Raw genomic sequence first — 17,953 nt, 5'->3', positions numbered from 1 at the left:
GGTCACAAATGTTGAACCAAAAAGTCAGTTACAAAAAAAAGTGTGTACAATATAGAAATACATAAAATACATTTTGACAATATTTGTAGCATTTTTCTTTTTATGACAAAAAGCTGACCCTGTAAAAAAAACACCCTTTGAACAATTCAGTGAAGTAAACACATTTCAAAAAATATACACTACCAAATTAGTGTGGTTAACACTCAATTTTTGTCTATATACTAATTCATTCTATCAGCAGATATTTTGCAGTTATTTGAAATTCAGTCATTCCAAAAAGAGACAAAAATCAGAGCTTTGAACATAAAAAGTACTTAGTATTAAAGTTTATGAATACAGATGACAATTTCAAAGAAGCCAGTGAATATTTATTAACATGTAAGGTTATCTCTGGGCAGTACATCCACTATGTATATCACAAATCAACTTTACCCCTACCCCCATGATATGCAAATATATACCCTGATTTGGATATATTTTGGGTGGGGATAAAGCTAATTTATTATGCAAACAAAGATTATATTTAGATTCAGAATGCAATTCTGGTTATATGTTTGCACATTAGGGGGGTGGGACGATATACTCTGTTAATATACATGTTCTAAGAAAATCCTGAATTTTTAAGAGAAACTGGAAAAACAAGAAAAGAAGTGAAGATAAACAGTCTCCTGCTGCAAAATCTATTAACTAGGATTATTGTGCATATTATGAAATAAGAGTTGTTTTCTTAACATGTCTCCTTATGCAGTGGACTGCTCATGCATTGGTAAAATTCTAGTTTTGCTACTTTTCACTATCTTGGAAAGGGATTAGGTTAGGGAAATAAAACTTCTAGACATGGGTTTACAGACTTGAATAAGTCCCAGGAAAGTATTTTGAAGTACATACATCTATTCCTTCTCCCTATAGAGGGCAGTGACCTTTGATGACCTTGAAAAATCTCCATTATGAAAGTGAAACCTTGCAAAACAGATCTTCTGCTTAAATTAAGTACAAGAAAACTATTTTAGCTTCACAACTTTGCTCAATCCTAATCTATGGAGCCTCAAATATCTGCAGATGTATTTCCTAAATTAAAAAAACCCATTGATATGGCTTAAAATTCTACCCAAATAACAGAAATTGCATTTTTAGAACTCAAACCAGAGAAATAGAAACTGATAACTGAAAATTAAGGTAGAATGTTGTTTTGTTAAAATTTCAATAGGTATAGGGTAAAAGAGGTACTTGTCTATTATATAAAACATACTCAAGAAGTAAAGTCTAGTGATAACAAAATATGATAAAAATAGAGTACTTTATTAGCAAAATTGTGAAGGTCATATGTGAATTATTAAATTAGGAGCTTTGGCATCAGCTGATCACCTCAAAGACAAAGAAAAGTTCATTATGAAAACAATTATTGACCTAATTCGTTTTAGTTCATTCTTAACACAATTTTTGAGGACACAGGTTAGTTTGCTTTGACTAGCAATAGAATATAGTGCCTCACCAAGGATTTTCAAATTAAGATTTGCCAAGGACTGAAAAACCAGCATATATATTTTTCTAGGGGAAGGGGTTGTTGCCCAAAACAAAACACCATGTCAATAGACACACCATGACTTTGTATACAAGAAGCAACATTTTTGGAAATGTAACACTAGGCCATGTTTGAAAACCATCAATTTGTATGTCAATATGTTTTTCTAAAAGTAAAATACCATTTGTTACTGTAGTTTGTTTCATTTATTCCTGAGTTAGCACGTTTTTGTCTGTGGCCTGGTGTCAACAAGAGCTAGGTACTTTAAACAAATAGTTGCTGATTGGAATAACTACCTCCATGAAGTATGCATGTTTTCTGTGTAATAGAAAAACTGTCTGCAGACCATCAACAGAAAATTTTGCTAATAAAGTAATCTATTTTTATCATATTTCATTTTTTACCATTACCACCAACCAAAGTTCACTTCTTGATTGTGTTTTATATAAAAGACAAGTACCATAAATGACATCTTTTTGGGAAAGATCACTTTTCTTTGATATTCTTAAAAAATAGAGATGGGTTTTTGGACCTTCCCTATTTCACTACAGTGTGATGTAATGTGAGGGTGGTAAAAAGAGCCCCACAGCATAAATAAAAAATGTGGCCTTTGTTTTGATGAGTAACTGAAAAAATAAGAATCATATTCAATATCTGTGATTTGTAGAATAAATATCAAGCAATAAAAGTGTTTATTTTAGAATCAGAAGACAACCAGCTTTTTTTAATATGTGAATAAAACTAAAACACTGGAAGAATATATGCATCAAAATAGGATAATTAGTATTTACAAAAAGAGGTCCTTGTAGGTAAGTCAATAAACTAATAACTTCACATGTTTGATCTTAAATAATTTAAATAATAATAACCATATAAATGTAAAGCTTAGTTTCTTAGCTATTCATTGATATTTACAGTTCTTATTTGGTAACAAAATGTGAGGGTTTTTGTTTTACATAATTATGCTTAATTGGATACAGGCTCTTGACACAAGACCTGTCAAGTAGGCAAATATCTAAGACTTGAAAATTGGAGGAGGGTTAACATAGAAGCTTGGCAATACCTTCCCAGAGCATTTTTTTGGTCCTTGATTCATTACTGAAAGTTTCATTTTCCTAACCTAGGCTAATCCCTTTCCAAGATTGTGATAAGTAGCTAAACTAAAACTTTATCAATCTGTATATTCATCTTGTTCCTATGTAAAAATAATGGGGTAGAATTCTAGTTAATTGACTTCTTGCTATCTCAGAAAGGGTTTAGGTTAGGAAAATCTAACATGGATGAATCTACAGACTAAAGTATGTCCTAGGAAGGTATTTTGAAGCAACTACCTCTACTCCTTCTCCCTCTAGAGGGCCCTGACCTTTGATGACCTTTAAAAATATGTGTGTTATATAAGTGAAACCTTGCAAAATAGATCTTCTGCTTAATTGAAGTGCAACAAAATTGTTTTCAGCTTCATAACTTTGCTGAATACCATTTTATTAGGTTTTAAAGATATGCAAATACATTTCCTAAATTAAAAAAAAAAAATTGATATGGCTCAGAATTCTACTCAAATAACAGGAATTGCATGTATAGAGCTAAAGGCAGAGGAAAAGCAACTAGTAACTGAAAATTAAGGTAAAATGTTGTTTTGTCAGAATTTCAATAGGTCTAGACCTGTCATATAGGCAAATTTCAGGGCCCTCTAAAGGGAGAAGGAGTGGAGGTGGGTACTTTAAAATACCTTCCTGGGACATACTTTAGCCTGTAGACCCATCCCTGAAAGTTTCATTTTCCTGAACTAAACCTTTTCTAATAAATAGCAAGAAGTCAATTAACAAGAAGTTTACCAAAAATGGAAATAACTTGAAATTTATCAGCTAGGCTGGCACATAATATTAATATGGTAGGGGAGGGCTGGTATGCAAATCCAACATCATTAATTAGGCTCTGAAAGGCAATGAAAACAATACTCTTTGAAACAGAATGAACTCAATTGCCTGACAGCAATCATAATCAATTATAAAATAAGCTAACCTGACTTATACTGAATGCAGGGTATATGCCTGATGGGTAAGGTATATAGCCCATAAACAGACTATGAACATAGCCTAGCTTAAAAACTTACCTCTATAATCAGAATTGCATCCTGAATCCAAATTTAATATTAATTTATGTCAGAAACCAGTCCTACCCCCCTATATATACTGGACTGATTCAGGGTACATAAGCCTATTTGCACATAAGGGATGTGGTAAATTTCATTTCTGATACAAGTACATGTTAAATTTGGATTCAAGATGCAATTCTGACTATAGAGATAAGTTTGAAATTCAACCCCCTTTATATCTAATAGGGAAATATAAATCCTAAATTACTATATATAGGGGTCAGGGTTCATTTCTGGTGCAAATGTATGTTAAATTTGGACTCAGGATGCAGTTCTAACAATAGATAAGTTAATTTCCTAGCCAAACTGAATAGTACATAAACATGAACCTTTCCTCGAAAATAGTTTTACATGCCAAAATTGGGCTTTATACCAAACCTAGCTCCAGATGAAATTCTGAAAGTTCCAGTGAACCCATCAAAAACTTCTCCAAGTTATCGAAAAGGTAGAATTAGATCCTTATACCAGATTTTTCGTTGTCTTACAAAAAAAATGTTCTCTTCCTTTATGAGAAATGAACAAACCCTACCAACTTTTTCTTTGTGGCTTCTTCGTTTGCAAATTCCTGTCTTTTTCACGTGTGACCAGAAATTGGTGAGGAAGAAAAGACTAGGTTTTGAAATAGGAAAAATGAAAGTAGATGGCTTGCATAAGTAAGAAATTTAAAGATGGCACTTTATAAACAATATAAAACAGCTGACGGAAAAGACAAGAGATCAGACATCTCTCGGGGATTACTTTAGTTTAACTATTGTATATAAAATAACTTTGTCAGAATGAAAGTTTGTGTTTATATTAAATTAAATTAGGCATTTATGAAACCCGATAAATATATATGAAACCACAGCTGACACAAAATACGGGCAATCAGATCTCTCTCGGGGATTGCTTTCGACACAACTATCTATATATATAAAAATAAGTTGTCTGTCTGTGTGTCTGTCTGTGGATCAGGTGACGTCATGTTTCTGTGTTGACTGACGTCATGAAATTAGTTGTCGTCATTTTTGCTTTGACGGTGACGTCATTCAAGATATTTAAGACATATGTTCACGTAGAAATATATTAATGTTTAAGTTTACAATGACTGATGAACTTACCATGGCAAAAGCCGATGAAGATGCTCAAAGAGTCTATGCCAAAAAACTTGCTGCTGATAGAGAAAGTCAGAAAAGAAAGCGTGCCGAGGAATCAAAAGAACAGCAAGGAAACAGGCTTGAGGCTGATAGAGAAAAAAAGAACAGAAAGCGTGCCGAGGAACTACCAGAGCAACGCGGAAGCAGACTTGCTGCTAAAAGAGAAAGTGAAAAAAGAAGGCGTGCCGAGGAATTACAAGAACAGCAAGAAATCAGGCTTGCTGCTGATAGAGAAAGTAAGAAAAGAAAGCGTGCCGAGGAATCACAAGAACAGCAAGAAATCAGGCTTGCTGCTGATAGAGAAAGTAAGAAAAGAAAGCGTGCCGAGGAATCAGAGCAACCTGAAAGTTATCGCCTGGCATTCAGGTACAACCCAGTCGATGATTATAGCTTGAGTAGATGTGTTCAAATCGGGACAATGTCTAAAATTTGTCCCTATTGCAACGCCTTGAAATTCAATGGTGAAACAATGGGAATGTGTTGCGCCTCAGGAAAAGTTAAACTTCCTCTATTGGCTGCACCACCAGAGCCATTGAAGACGAATGAATGCTTGCCTGAAAAATTCTAATTTATGGGCACACGTAAAAATATTAAAATTAACTACAAATATGCGTGTCCGATTGCAAAACGATGACTCTGGTCAAACATTTTAAGATCAATTGCTGACAATTGGAAACGGAAAGCTCCCAGTAGACTCAATTTCAGGACGTATACAACTACCTGCTGATTTCTGTAATTTAGTGACGTCCAAAAATGAATTGATTGAAAAAGTATTTCCGAATATTCTAAAAAACTATAAAAATAATAAATGGCTAAGTAAAAGAGCGATTCTCGCACCCAAAAATATAGACGTCCACGAAATCAACAATATTGTTTTGACCAAGATTCGAGACCAGGCAGTCCTTTACAAGTCAGTCGACACAGTTTTGGAACCAAATGAAGCGGTTAATTATCCATCTGAATTTTTAAATTCCATAGATCTTTCAGGGTTTCCACCACACGTGCTACAACTAAAAATAGGCGTACCAATAATACTTTTAAGAAATATAAACCCACCAAAGCTTTGCAATGGTACTCGACTTGCCGTAAAAAAAACAATGGAAAACCTAATAGAGGCTACAATCTTGACAGGGCCTTTTGAGGGTGAGGCTGTTCTTATTCCTCGCATTCCCATGATTCCAACGGATCTGCCTTTTCAATTTAAAAGATTGCAATTCCCAATTCGATTAGCATTTGCAATCACCATTAACAAAGCTCAAGGTCAATCATTAGAAAAATGTGGTATAGATCTTAATACTGATTGTTTTTCCCATGGACAATTGTACGTTGCATGTTCGAGGGTCGGTAAACCTGACAATCTATTTATATGCAGCGACAGCGAAGAATGTTGTATATTCGCAAGTTTTACGCAGTTAATTTGTATTGTATCTATCTATCTATCTATCTATATAAAAACGAGTTGTGTGTATGCATGTTTGTTTGTTTGTAAAAAGAGCGTTTGCATATGATGTCATTATTAGTACATACGGCTTTGTATATGCAGAGACAATGGGAAAGCCAGGAATGTTGTATATTCGCAATTTTTACGTAGTTTAACTCCTGCAGACGAAATGAATGCTTGCCTAAAAAATTCTAATTTATGGACACACGTAAAAATATTAAAATTAACTACAAATATGCGTGTCCGATTGCAAAACGATGACTCTGGTCAAACAGTAGACTCAATTTCAGGACGTATACAACTACCTGCTGATTTCTGTAATTTAGTGACGTCCAAAAATGAATTGATTGAAAAAGTATTTCCGAATATTCTAAAAAACTATAAAAATAATAAATGGCTAAGTGAAAGAGCGATTCTCGCACCCAAAAATATAGACGTCCACGAAATCAACAATATTGTTTTGACCAAGATTCGAGACCAGGCAGTCCTTTACAAGTCAGTCGACACAGTTTTGGAACCAAATGAAGCGGTTAATTATCCATCTGAATTTTTAAATTCCATAGATCCTTCAGGGTTTCCACCACACGTGCTACAACTAAAAATAGGCGTACCAATAATACTTTTAAGAAATATCAACCCACCAAAGCTTTGTAATGGCACGCAACTTGCCGTAAAAAAAAAACTATGGAAAACCTAATAGAGGCCACAATCTTGACAGGGCCTTATGATGGTGAGGCTGTTCTTATTCCTCGCATTCCCATGATTCCAACGGATCTGCTTTTTCAATTTAAAAGATTGCAATTCCCAATTCGATTAGTATTTGCAATCACCATTAACAAAGCTCAAGGTCAATCATTAGAAAAATGTGGTATAGATCTTAATACTGACTGTTTTTCCCATGGACAATTGTACGTCGCATGTTCGAGGGTCGGTAAATCTGACAATGTATTTATATGCAGCGACAATTGGACAGCGAAGAATGTTGTATATTCGCAAGTTTTACGCAGTTAATTTGTATTGTATCTATCTATCTATCTATCTATATAAAAACGAGTTGTGTGGATGCATGTTTGTTTGTTTGTAAAAAGAGCGTTTGCATATGACGTCATTATTAGTACATACGGCTTTGTATATGCACAGACAATGGGAAAGCCAAGAATGTTGTTTATTCGCAATTTTTACGTAGTTTGAAACACATATATAAATATATCTATATTCACAGTTGGGACACAGGGACACAACTACAATGGCGCATAACTAATATGGCGCGTAACGACTTACGCGCGCGGGGGGGCTTGGGGGGGCGCGAAGCGCTCCACCAACTAGGTGTTGGGGTGGCGCGAAGCGCCACCCCAACAGCTAGTTTTATATAAAACAGCTTTGCCGAAACGAAAGTTTATGTTTATATTGAATTAAATTAGTCGTTATGAAACCAGCTATGTACAGCTATGTACGCTGTTCCATAATTGCAATCTGCTCAAAGCTTCCCTCCTTATACCCTTAACAAATATTACAATTTACTTGAAATCTTTCTTTGAACTCTTTTCGCTATATTTTAGGCCGATCTTGTTTTCGTTTGGCCCTTGATGGATGGCTAAAAAAGGCGATCTTTGGCAATCTCTCCTCCTTCATCTGCAAAACATGTCCAATTAATTCCAGCCTTTCCCTCATTATTACCTCAGAAAGCAGAATAGAACCGTACTTATCGTACAGCATACTGTTTGAAATACGGTTGGTTGAATAGACACCCAAAACTCTCCGTGGACAATTCCCGTGGAAAATGTCTAACAAGACCTCGTCTATATTCCACCTAATCCACGTCACATAGCCTTACTTAGCCACTGTCATGACATTGGCCTCCAGGACGCAAATCTTAGTTTGAAGACTCAGGGCTGGATCGGCTAGGTACGGGGCCCAATTGGATTTTTTTTTTGGCGGGGTCCCCTTTATATATTAAATTTTTAAACAAATTTCAAATCCAGCATAAATATAAATAAATAAACATATGTATATATTTATTGTATTTTCATGTAACCTTTAGCATAGCCGTTTGTGTTTCACAATATTTCTTCCTAGAGATCTGTTTGGTTACGACTGATTGAACAGTTCAAAAGAAATGAAAGGTGTTCTTTAACATCTGTATTGGAGTCTAAAAAGTATATTTGGCTATATGAATGTGGTTCGGAATCACCTTCAGGGGTATGTGATGGATGTACCATTAAATCGGCTTTGTGATAAACTTGTAACGTTATTTTGAAGCTGAAAACATTACGACCATTTTTGGTTTGCTCATCGCTTACGTTGAATGAAACTAAAGCAAAACATGAGTTCTAGTTTTGCAATTGTTTTTTGAACTTTTTAGAGAGCAATTGATATCCTATAACAAACCAAATAAATTCTTTGGAAACTGTTGATGCAGGAATGCAATTCGACCAAGCAGGCAGCAGCTCCCAAGTAAATGATCTTTGTTGGCTGTATTTCCTGTTGAATAATGGAGGACTCCTCAATGAATAAATACAGAGTTGAAGGTTCCCAATGAATTGAAAATAATACTTGCGTAGTCTTTGTAGGTTTTTATTGGGTTTTATGCCACAATTTGTTGGCATCGAAGATTATGTTGGTCTATTCTTCTAACACAATATTTTTTTTCAGTACTTGTGTATATAATGGTACGCACTAAAGAAGTGAAGTTAGGTCAATCCTAAGGATATTTGCCAAAACATAATGAAAATATAACAGTTTAGAAACAAATTTGGGCTATTGATATTGCATAAAAGGGGGTTAACTATAGCAAATCTGCCTGCAAAATATATTAGCTACGATTACTCTAATGTGCAAATCAATCTATAGCCCGAATTATATAAGTCCAATGCATTCTGTCACCCGTCACTTGTTTTTCACTGAGCGTAAGCTAATTGTTTCTTTTAACGCACAAAGATAAAACTGGTGTTTTCTCGGGCGTATACCGTTATATACACAAGTACCTACGGTGTTTTATTCTTCGGCACTTTCATTTTGACTCGTCCTGATTCTCGCTGTGTTTTGACAGCACAGCTCTTTGTTCTTCACTGTCATTTTTGAAACTCTTGATATTTGCTTTAGAGTGTCTGCTAGCCCCACAATTCTTTGTTCTTCACTTTCATCTTTGACAAATTTTGATTCCTGTTGCAAAGCTGCAATTACAAGCAAATTTTGCTTGTAATTCTCGCTGCTGATTATCTTCTAACTGCATATTTCTTTGTTATCACGGTTGTATACCTTCTAACCACATATTTCTCTGTTGTTCATTTTCATTTTGATTGGTCCTGATCCTCATAGTCACATATCTTGTAACCACATATTTTTTTTCTTCACCTTCTTTTTTTAGTCATTGTGATCCTCGCTGCCACTTATCTTTTTATTGCATATTTCTATGTTCTTCAATTTCAATTTTAAATATTCTAATTTTCGATTTCGCTAACATTTTAACTATGTATCTTTTTGATCATTATTTTTGTTTATCATTGCTTCAGACATTTTTTAGTGTCTTTTACCTTAGTTGTTTGGATTATTTTTGTCACTTTTGATTGTTTATGTTGCCCATTAATTTGCGTCCCCTAGATATTACTAAACTGCTGAAAATGGCTATTGAAATTTTCATAACCAAAAATGGACAGATGAACTCGCATAGGTCTAAATTGTTGTTCTGCAAATACTACTAAAACGGTTTTAAAATCTATTTTCCCTGTTGCTTCACTGTCAGTCAACATGATTGCTAAGCCATCTAGTCTATCCTGGTTTATTGTTTCTATTAAATAAAAAAAACTAGTTTTTTTAACTGAAAGTAAGGAGCGACATTAAAACTTAAAACGAACAGAAATTACTCTGTATATGAAATGGGTTGTCCCCTCCGCAGTCCCTCGCTCTTTACGCTAAAGTTTGACTCTTTGCCACAATTCTACTTTTTAAAACAATTAAAAACTTTAGCGTAAAGAGCGTGGGACTGCGGAGGGGACAACCCATTTCATATACAGAGTAATTTCTGTTCGTTTTAAGTTTTAATGTCGCTCCTTACTTTCAGTTAAAAAAACTAGTTTTTTTTATTTAATTTCTGAACGTTTTTGAATTAATGCATGTTTGATTTTGGCTCTCCGCACATAAATTATTGAAATGAAATTGGTATATTAATTTTTTTTTTGGCTAAATGGCTTTCTCTTAGTTTTGATCAGACGATTTTGAGAAATAAGGGGTGGGGAAGGAGGCCTAGCTGCCCTCCAATTTTTCGGTTACTTAAAAAGGCTACTAGAACTTTTAATATTCAACGAACGTTTTTATTAGTAAAAAATATACGTAACTTAAGAATTAACTTACGTAACAAACTTTTATATTCTTATATTTTTATTATGTGTACGAGGGGGTTTGTACCCTCGTTAATACCTCGCTCTTTACACTAAATCGTAAGTTTTGTCCCAATTCTTTAAGAATGACCCCTGAATCAAAAAGGCCGTAGAATAAATAGTTGAAATCACTAAAAATATTTTAGCATCAAGAGCGAGGTATCTATCTCCTCCTAAATATCTCGCTCTTTATGCTAAAGTATTTTTAGAACCCCTCATATGCGTAATAATCTCTGTTCGTTTTAAATTTCAATGCTATTCCTTACTTTCATTTGAAAAAACGTTTTCATGTTTATTTTTTCATTGTTTTTTTTATAGTAATGCTAGAAAATCCTGCGCCCTTTTCATTGAATTTTTCTTCCCCCGTGACATATTCCTCAAAGGAAAGATCCTCCCACAAAGCCCTCTCCCATCAAACCCACCCCCAAAACCAAAAAATCCCCATGAAAACGTCTGTACACTTCCCAATAACCATTACTATATGTAAACACTGGTCAAAGTTTGTAACTTGCAGCCCCTCCCTCAGGGATTGTGGGGGAGTAAGTCATTCCCAAAGACATAGTTATTATGGTTTTCGACTACGTTGAACAAAATGGCTATCTTAAAATTTTAATCTGTTTACTTTTGGAAAAACATGAGCATGGGAGGGGGCCTATTTGCCCTCCAATTTTTTGGTCACTTAAAAAGGGCACTAGAACTTTTCATTTCCGTTAGAATGAGCCCTCTCGCGACATCCTAGGACCACTTGGTCGATAAGATGACCCCTGGGAAAAAAACAAAAAAAAAAAACAAATAAATAAATAAACAAACCCGTGATTTGTCTTCTGGCAAAAAATACAAAATTCCACATTTTTTAGATAGGAGCTTGAAATTTTTGCTATAGAGTTCTCTGATATACCGAATGCGATAGTGTGATTTTCGTTAAGATTCTGTGACTTTTAATGGATGTTTCCCCCTTTTTTCCAAAATAGGGCAAATTTTCTCAGGCTCGTAACTTTTGATGACAAAGACTAAATTAATTGAAACTTAATATTTAGAATCAGCGTAAAAATTCGAATCTTTTGATGTATCTTTTAGCATCAAAATTCCGTTTTTTAGAGTTTCGTTTACTATTGAGCCGGGTCGCCCCTTACTACAGTTTCTTACCACGAAGTGTTTGAAAAGAAAATAATTCGGTATTTCGGGGCTTCTGACATTATTACTCCTTTGCGGAAGTTAGGCTCAAAATTGAAAAAGGATTATATTTTTTCTCTGGGCCCCTTCCACCTCTTAGTTCGTTTATTTTCCCGTTAGTTTTCACCTGTTTTCGCTTTATAGTTGTGTTATCTCTTAGCAGTTCTTTCGTTAGTTGAGTTATGGTTGTGGTATATATGTTTTATCGCTCGTATAGTTGTGTTATTTTCAAATTATACTCCATAATAGAGAGGCTCCGAACACCCAGCATTGTATATTAAGCTCTTAATTTGACATTTTTTTCTAACGTGACCAGATTCGTCCTGCGCCCTTTTCATTGAATTTTTTTCCCCCATGGCATATTTCTTCAAGGAAAGATCCTCCCACATAGCCCCCTCCCTCAACCCTACCCCCAAAACCAAAAAAATCCCCCTGAAAACGTCTGTACACTTTCCAATAACCATTATTATATGTAAACACTGGTTGAAGTTTGTAACTTGCAACCCCTCCCCCAGGGGCTGTGGGGGAGCAAGTCATCCCCAAAAACATAGTTATTATGATTTTCGACTATGCTAAACAAAATGGCTATCTCAAAATTTTGATCCGTTGACTTTGGGAAAAAAATGAGCGTGGGAGGGGGCCTAGATGCCCTCCAATTTTTTTGGTCACTTTAAAAGGGCACTAGAACTTTTCATTTCCGTTAGAATGAGCCCTCTTGCGACATTCTAGGACCACTTGGTCGATACGATGACCCCTGGGAAAAAAAAAAAAAAAAAAAAACAACAAATAAACACGCACCCGTGATTTGTTTTCGGGCAAAAAATGCAAAATTCCACATTTTTGTAGATAGGAGCTTGAAACTTCTACAGTAGGGTTCTCTGATACGCTGAATCTGATGGTGTCATTTTCGTTAAGATCCTACGACTTTTAGGGGGTGTTTCCCCCTATTTTCCTAAATAAGGCAAATTTTCTCAGGCTCGTAACTTTTGATGGCTAAGACTAAACTTGATGAAACTTATATATTTAAAATCAGCATTAAAATGCGATTCTTTTGATGTAGCTATTGATATCAAAATTCAATTTTTTAGAGTTTTGGTTACTATTGAGCCGGATCGCTCCTTACTACAGTTCGTTACCACGAACTGTTTGATCACAGAGTTTTACTTAAGAGGTTTTAGTCTTGAAAACGATCTCTCTCCTGAAGTAACACTTAGCGGAATTGTTAAGAACAATTCACAATTTAAAAAAAAACATTCTTTTTGATGGCATCACGGGGCTCTTTCAAATACGGGGCCCGATTGACCCCAATCGTTCCAATCACCTTTTCCCGACCCTGCGAATACTCGTTTTCCTATTCTTTTTCAGTTTTCTCAATAGTGAAAAAACACCTTGGACCTACTACTTTTGACATCGTCACTGCATCCACCCTCATTCTTAATGATACCTAGCCATGTGAAGCTATTCACTTATTTGATCTTCTCTTTACCCAATATCACCTCTTTACCAACATTTTTTCCTTGTCTAAGCGACTTATCTTGTTAATATTAAATTTTTAACCCTTCTTACTACCTGAAATCTCAAAGCCTCCAAAATATCATTCATTTTTCTAACATTTTCGTCAAGAACACTCAAATAATCTACTTAACCTAGATCTAAGATAATTTTACCTTCTAATCTAATTCAACACTCTCGCTCATCCATTCCCGTGTTTCAGGGGAAACAATCCATCAAAATGAGCTATATAAGTAGGGATAGAATGTAATTCTGCTTAACTCCTGATCAAACAGTTCGTGGTAACGAACTGTAGTAAGGAGCGACCCGGCTCAATAGAAACCAAAACTCTGAAAAATGGAATTTTGATACCAATAGCTACATCAAAAGAATCGCATTTTAATGCTGATTTTGAAAATATAAGTTTCATCAAGTTTAGTCTTACGCACCAAAAGTTACGAGCCTAAGAAAATTTGTGTGATTTTAGAAAATAGGGGGAAACACCCCCTAAAAGTCATATAATCTTAACGAAAATTACACCATCAGATTCAGCGTATTAGAGAACCCTACTGTAAAAGTTTCAAGCTCCTATATACAAAAATGTGGAATTTTGTATTTTTTGCCAGAAGGCAGATCACAGATGCGTGTTTATTTTTTTGATTTTTTTCCCCAGGGGTGATCGTATCGACCCAGTTGTCCTAGAATGTTGCAAGAGGGCTCATTCTAACGGAAATGAAAAGTTCTAGTGCCCTTTTTAAGTGACCAAAAAAATTGGAGGGAACCTAGGCCCCCTCCCACGCTAATTATTTTCCCAAAGTCAACGGATCAAAATTCTGAGATAGCCATTTTATTCAGCATACTCGAAAAACCTTATAACTATGTCTTTGGGGACGACTTACTCCTCCACAGTCACCGTGGGAGGGGCTACAAGTTACAAACTTTGACCAGTGCTTACATATTGTAATGGTTATTGGGAAGTGTACAGGTGTTTTCAGGAGGATTTTTTGGTTGGGGGGAGGGGTTGAAAAGAGGGGGATATACTGGGGGAACTTTCCATCGAGGAATTTGTCGTGGGGGAAGAAAATTTCCATGAAGGGAGCGCAGGATTTACTAGCATTATTTAAAAAAAAACAATGAAAAAAGAAATATGAAAAAGGTTTTTTCAGCTGGAAGTAAGGAGCAGCATTAAAACTTAAAACGAACAGAAATTATTACCCATATGAGGGGCTCACCTCCTCCTAATACCTTGCTCTTTACGCTAAAGTATTTTTAGTAATGTCAACTATTTATTCTACGGCTTTTGTGATTCAGGGGTAATTCTTAATGAATTGGGCCAAAATTTAAGATTTAGTGTAAAGAAAGAGGTACTGACGAGGGGGCAAACCCTCTCATATGTGTAATAAAAACATGAGAATAAAAAATTCTTTACGTAAGCTAGTTTATAAGTTACGTATATCTTTTACTAATAAAAAGATTCGTACAAAATTTAAAGTTCTAGTTACCTTTTTTATTAACCAAAAAATTGGAGGGCAACTAGGCTTCCTCCCCCGCTCTTTTTTTCTCAAAATCATTCGATCAAAATTATGAGAAAGCCATTTAGCCCCCCCCCCCAAAAAAAATATGCAAATTTCGTTATAATTATTTCTCTGCGGAGAGCCAAAATCAAAACATGCATTGATTCAAAAACGTTCAGAAATTAAATAAAAAAAACAAGTTTTTTCAACTGAAAGTAAGGAGCGACATTAAAACTTAAAACGAACAGAAATTACTTCGTATATGAAAGGGGCTGCTTCCTCATCAACGCCGCGCTCTTTACGCTAAAGTTTTTTACTGTTTTAAAAAGAAGAGTTGGGAGAAAGAGTCAAACTTTAGCGTAAAGAGCGAACTTATGGCTGGGACTACATGCAACAGCTACTTTTACTACTTGCAGCTGCGACCACTTTTGATGTGGATGTGACTACTTGTATCTGCTACTGTAGCTTACTTATGACATTGACTGTTTGTGTTTATGACAAATACTTGTATGTGCAGATATTAGCGAATTCTACTCCTTGCGATTGTGACTGTGCCTAAGGTTTCTTGCATTTGCCACCGTGATTACTTACAACTGAGACCGCTTTTGGCTGTGAGTACTTGCGACGCCAACTATTTGTGAGTGTGACAACTTGCGGTCATGACTTTTTGTGGCGACAATTTGCAACTGTGACTACTTAAGACTGCAGACACCTACGAATGTGACTACTTGCGACTGCAACTGCTTTTTACTGTGAAAGCGAATAAAAATTAATTGGTACTACAGATACCACTGTGACTACTTGCCAATGCGAATGGGACTACTTGCAACAACTTGTGACTGCAAATGCAACAGCTTGTTACTCCAACTGCTATAACTTGTGACTTCGGCTGCAAATAGCAATAATGATAAAGTAGTAGCAATAATACTACAACTTCTGAGCGTTTAATCATGAGATTAAACATTACAATCATGAGAGTTTAACTGCATCCTTCTCTCTGAAATAGTTAAGTGCATTCATGTTGTCAAAAGGGCTTTTTTGCAATATCTCAAGAGGGGCTATGGCTATAAAGTTGAAAATTTCTGGGAATATTGAAGGGGATATGGCACTAAATCACTAGACACTAAATTCATTCAAGTTTTGAAATGGCATATCTGAGCGTAAATATATATGATTGCATCTTAGGGCACTACTCGACATCAGGATGAAATTCGGCAATTGGAGATCAACACTAAGAACCTGCTCCTCTGTAAGTAAGGGCCTTCGAAACAAATATAGCAAATCATGTTTTGAATTTTTTCACTTTTATAACGTTAATCAATGCAAAATTGCTGAAACTTTCAGAATATCATACATATTAAACAGTAATTTTGGTTATTATGGTAATTTCCTTACTTTTTGTTGTTGATATGACAAATAGAAACACACATTATGAAATAAGAAGTGCTTTCAGTAAAGCACTAATGACGGTCTGGTCTTTATGGGGCACAGGGGGCGTTAGCCCTACTTCTGATAATTTTAAATCTGACATGCCTACCTATGGTGTTTTCTGTTCGTTTTTGTTTTTATTTATTAACTGATAGGGATTTTTTACGCTTCTTTTTACGCTTAGATTACTTTCTGCTCGTCTTTGGTTGAATGTAGTCTTTACTTTTCTTACAAAAACTTATTTTGGGGACATATTTTAAAATAAATCATAGAATAAGAAAAGGACAGGATAAACAATAAGTAAGTCGACGGATAAGGAACATTTTAGCCACAAAATTATCAAAATAAGCTCAAATAATCTGAGGCTAGCTGATGCGTAAATATATTTCAAGGGCATGAGAGCTAAATGAAACTACATACCCTTTACTCTTTCCAAGGTACTGCTGTACCATTGCAAATTTGTCATATCTATTACCCTAAAATACATCATACCATGACACTCTAAAGAATTTGTCGAAGCAATTGTCTTCCTTCAGCCAAGCCATGTTGTGTTCACCTCCCTTAGTGGCTATTAAGTCAAGAAACTTCTCGCTCTTTTTCAATGAGTAATTTAATAACAATAATCTATCTAATAAAGTTAAAAATTGTAACCTCCCATTAAAAATTCATCCTTTATAGTGAAGTTAGTGACTTAGAAAAGGATGTTGTGTGGCAATATCTCGGCAGGCTTTCGCCACTGAGCCTCGCTGTGGCGTGGCGGTACGTCTAGACGTTTTCGAACCGTGCTCACCAATAATTTATCAAAGATGCTTCGATAATTTTCAAGTTGGCTTCGGATGCTCGTAAGTAGTCATTTTGTGCATAGCTATCACTTAAAATGATTATTTTACTTAGCCTGAGATCCAGCTTGTCTCTAAGGATGCTGTGAGTCAATAGTTTTTTTTCTTAACACAATATAATTTTTACAATATAACAACTGAATAAAGCAAAAAAGATTGAATGGAAGAGAGGCTTTATTACTGTAAAAATGTCCATCGCAAGTGATCTACCGCGCAGTCAAAAAAGTAATTGAAGGTAAACAAGTAGAATTTTCAGTTTCGGGATGAAAGTAAACGAAATAAAAATTCAGAATATTCTATAGAAATCTTTTAAGCTTGGAACCACTAAACGCTGAATTTCTTTATTAGGGATTCAGTTCTTGGTATTGACGATCAAGGACGGCTAGATTTGTCCGCTACTAAGCATATACATTTACCTTTCAGCACCATCAACGATTCGAAATATCTCAAACGTAGGTCGGGTCCAAGCCGTGCGATATCAAATTTGAAGCATCGCTGATAATGTCGAGTCAATTATGAAGTACAGTTTCTAAGTCCAAACCTGAGTCCAAGCTAAGTTACGATTCCACCTGTATTGAGGAACACTTCTTTTATTTTATGGGGACGTTTAAATATTAGTGGGCGAATAAAAAAGGTGTGACCATAAATAAAGCTGTTGTTGTGTCATAAGATATTCAAATACATTTCAGTTTTTAATTAGCGGCTGATCTACAAGCAAAACATTATTTATTTTTTAAATACCCTTTGAAATTAAAGTCATCTTTTTGTAGTAATTCTTTTGTTAGAATTAAGTTTTCTCTCCCCTAAAATACGGACATTTACTTAATGCGTAATTTTCAATGTTCCTTCATACGCAATTTATATCCTCCATATGTCAT

The 17,953-nt window shown here is 35.2% G+C and overlaps 1 protein-coding gene across 2 annotated transcripts in view; it reads right to left on the bottom strand.

Annotated features, from left to right (window-relative positions):
• The window catches only part of LOC136031959 (nucleosome assembly protein 1-like 1), a 40,830-nt gene extending 36,518 nt beyond the window's left edge, over window positions 1-4,312 (bottom strand). Inside the window, exon 1 of one of the 2 annotated variants that reach the window (XM_065711971.1) lies at window positions 4,207-4,312. The gene's annotated coding sequence lies outside the window, so the exon portion shown is untranslated. The remainder of the gene's footprint in view (window positions 1-4,206) is intronic. The other variant, XM_065711972.1, reaches the window with a different exon arrangement.
• Window positions 4,313-17,953: the final 13,641 nt, after the last annotated feature.

Source organism: Artemia franciscana, chromosome 10, assembly GCF_032884065.1.
Source record: "Artemia franciscana chromosome 10, ASM3288406v1, whole genome shotgun sequence".
In the NCBI taxonomy this organism is placed as follows: domain Eukaryota; kingdom Metazoa; phylum Arthropoda; class Branchiopoda; order Anostraca; family Artemiidae; genus Artemia; species Artemia franciscana.
Note: the sequence above shows the minus strand (reverse complement) of the source record. Positions and strands in the feature narration are given on the sequence as shown.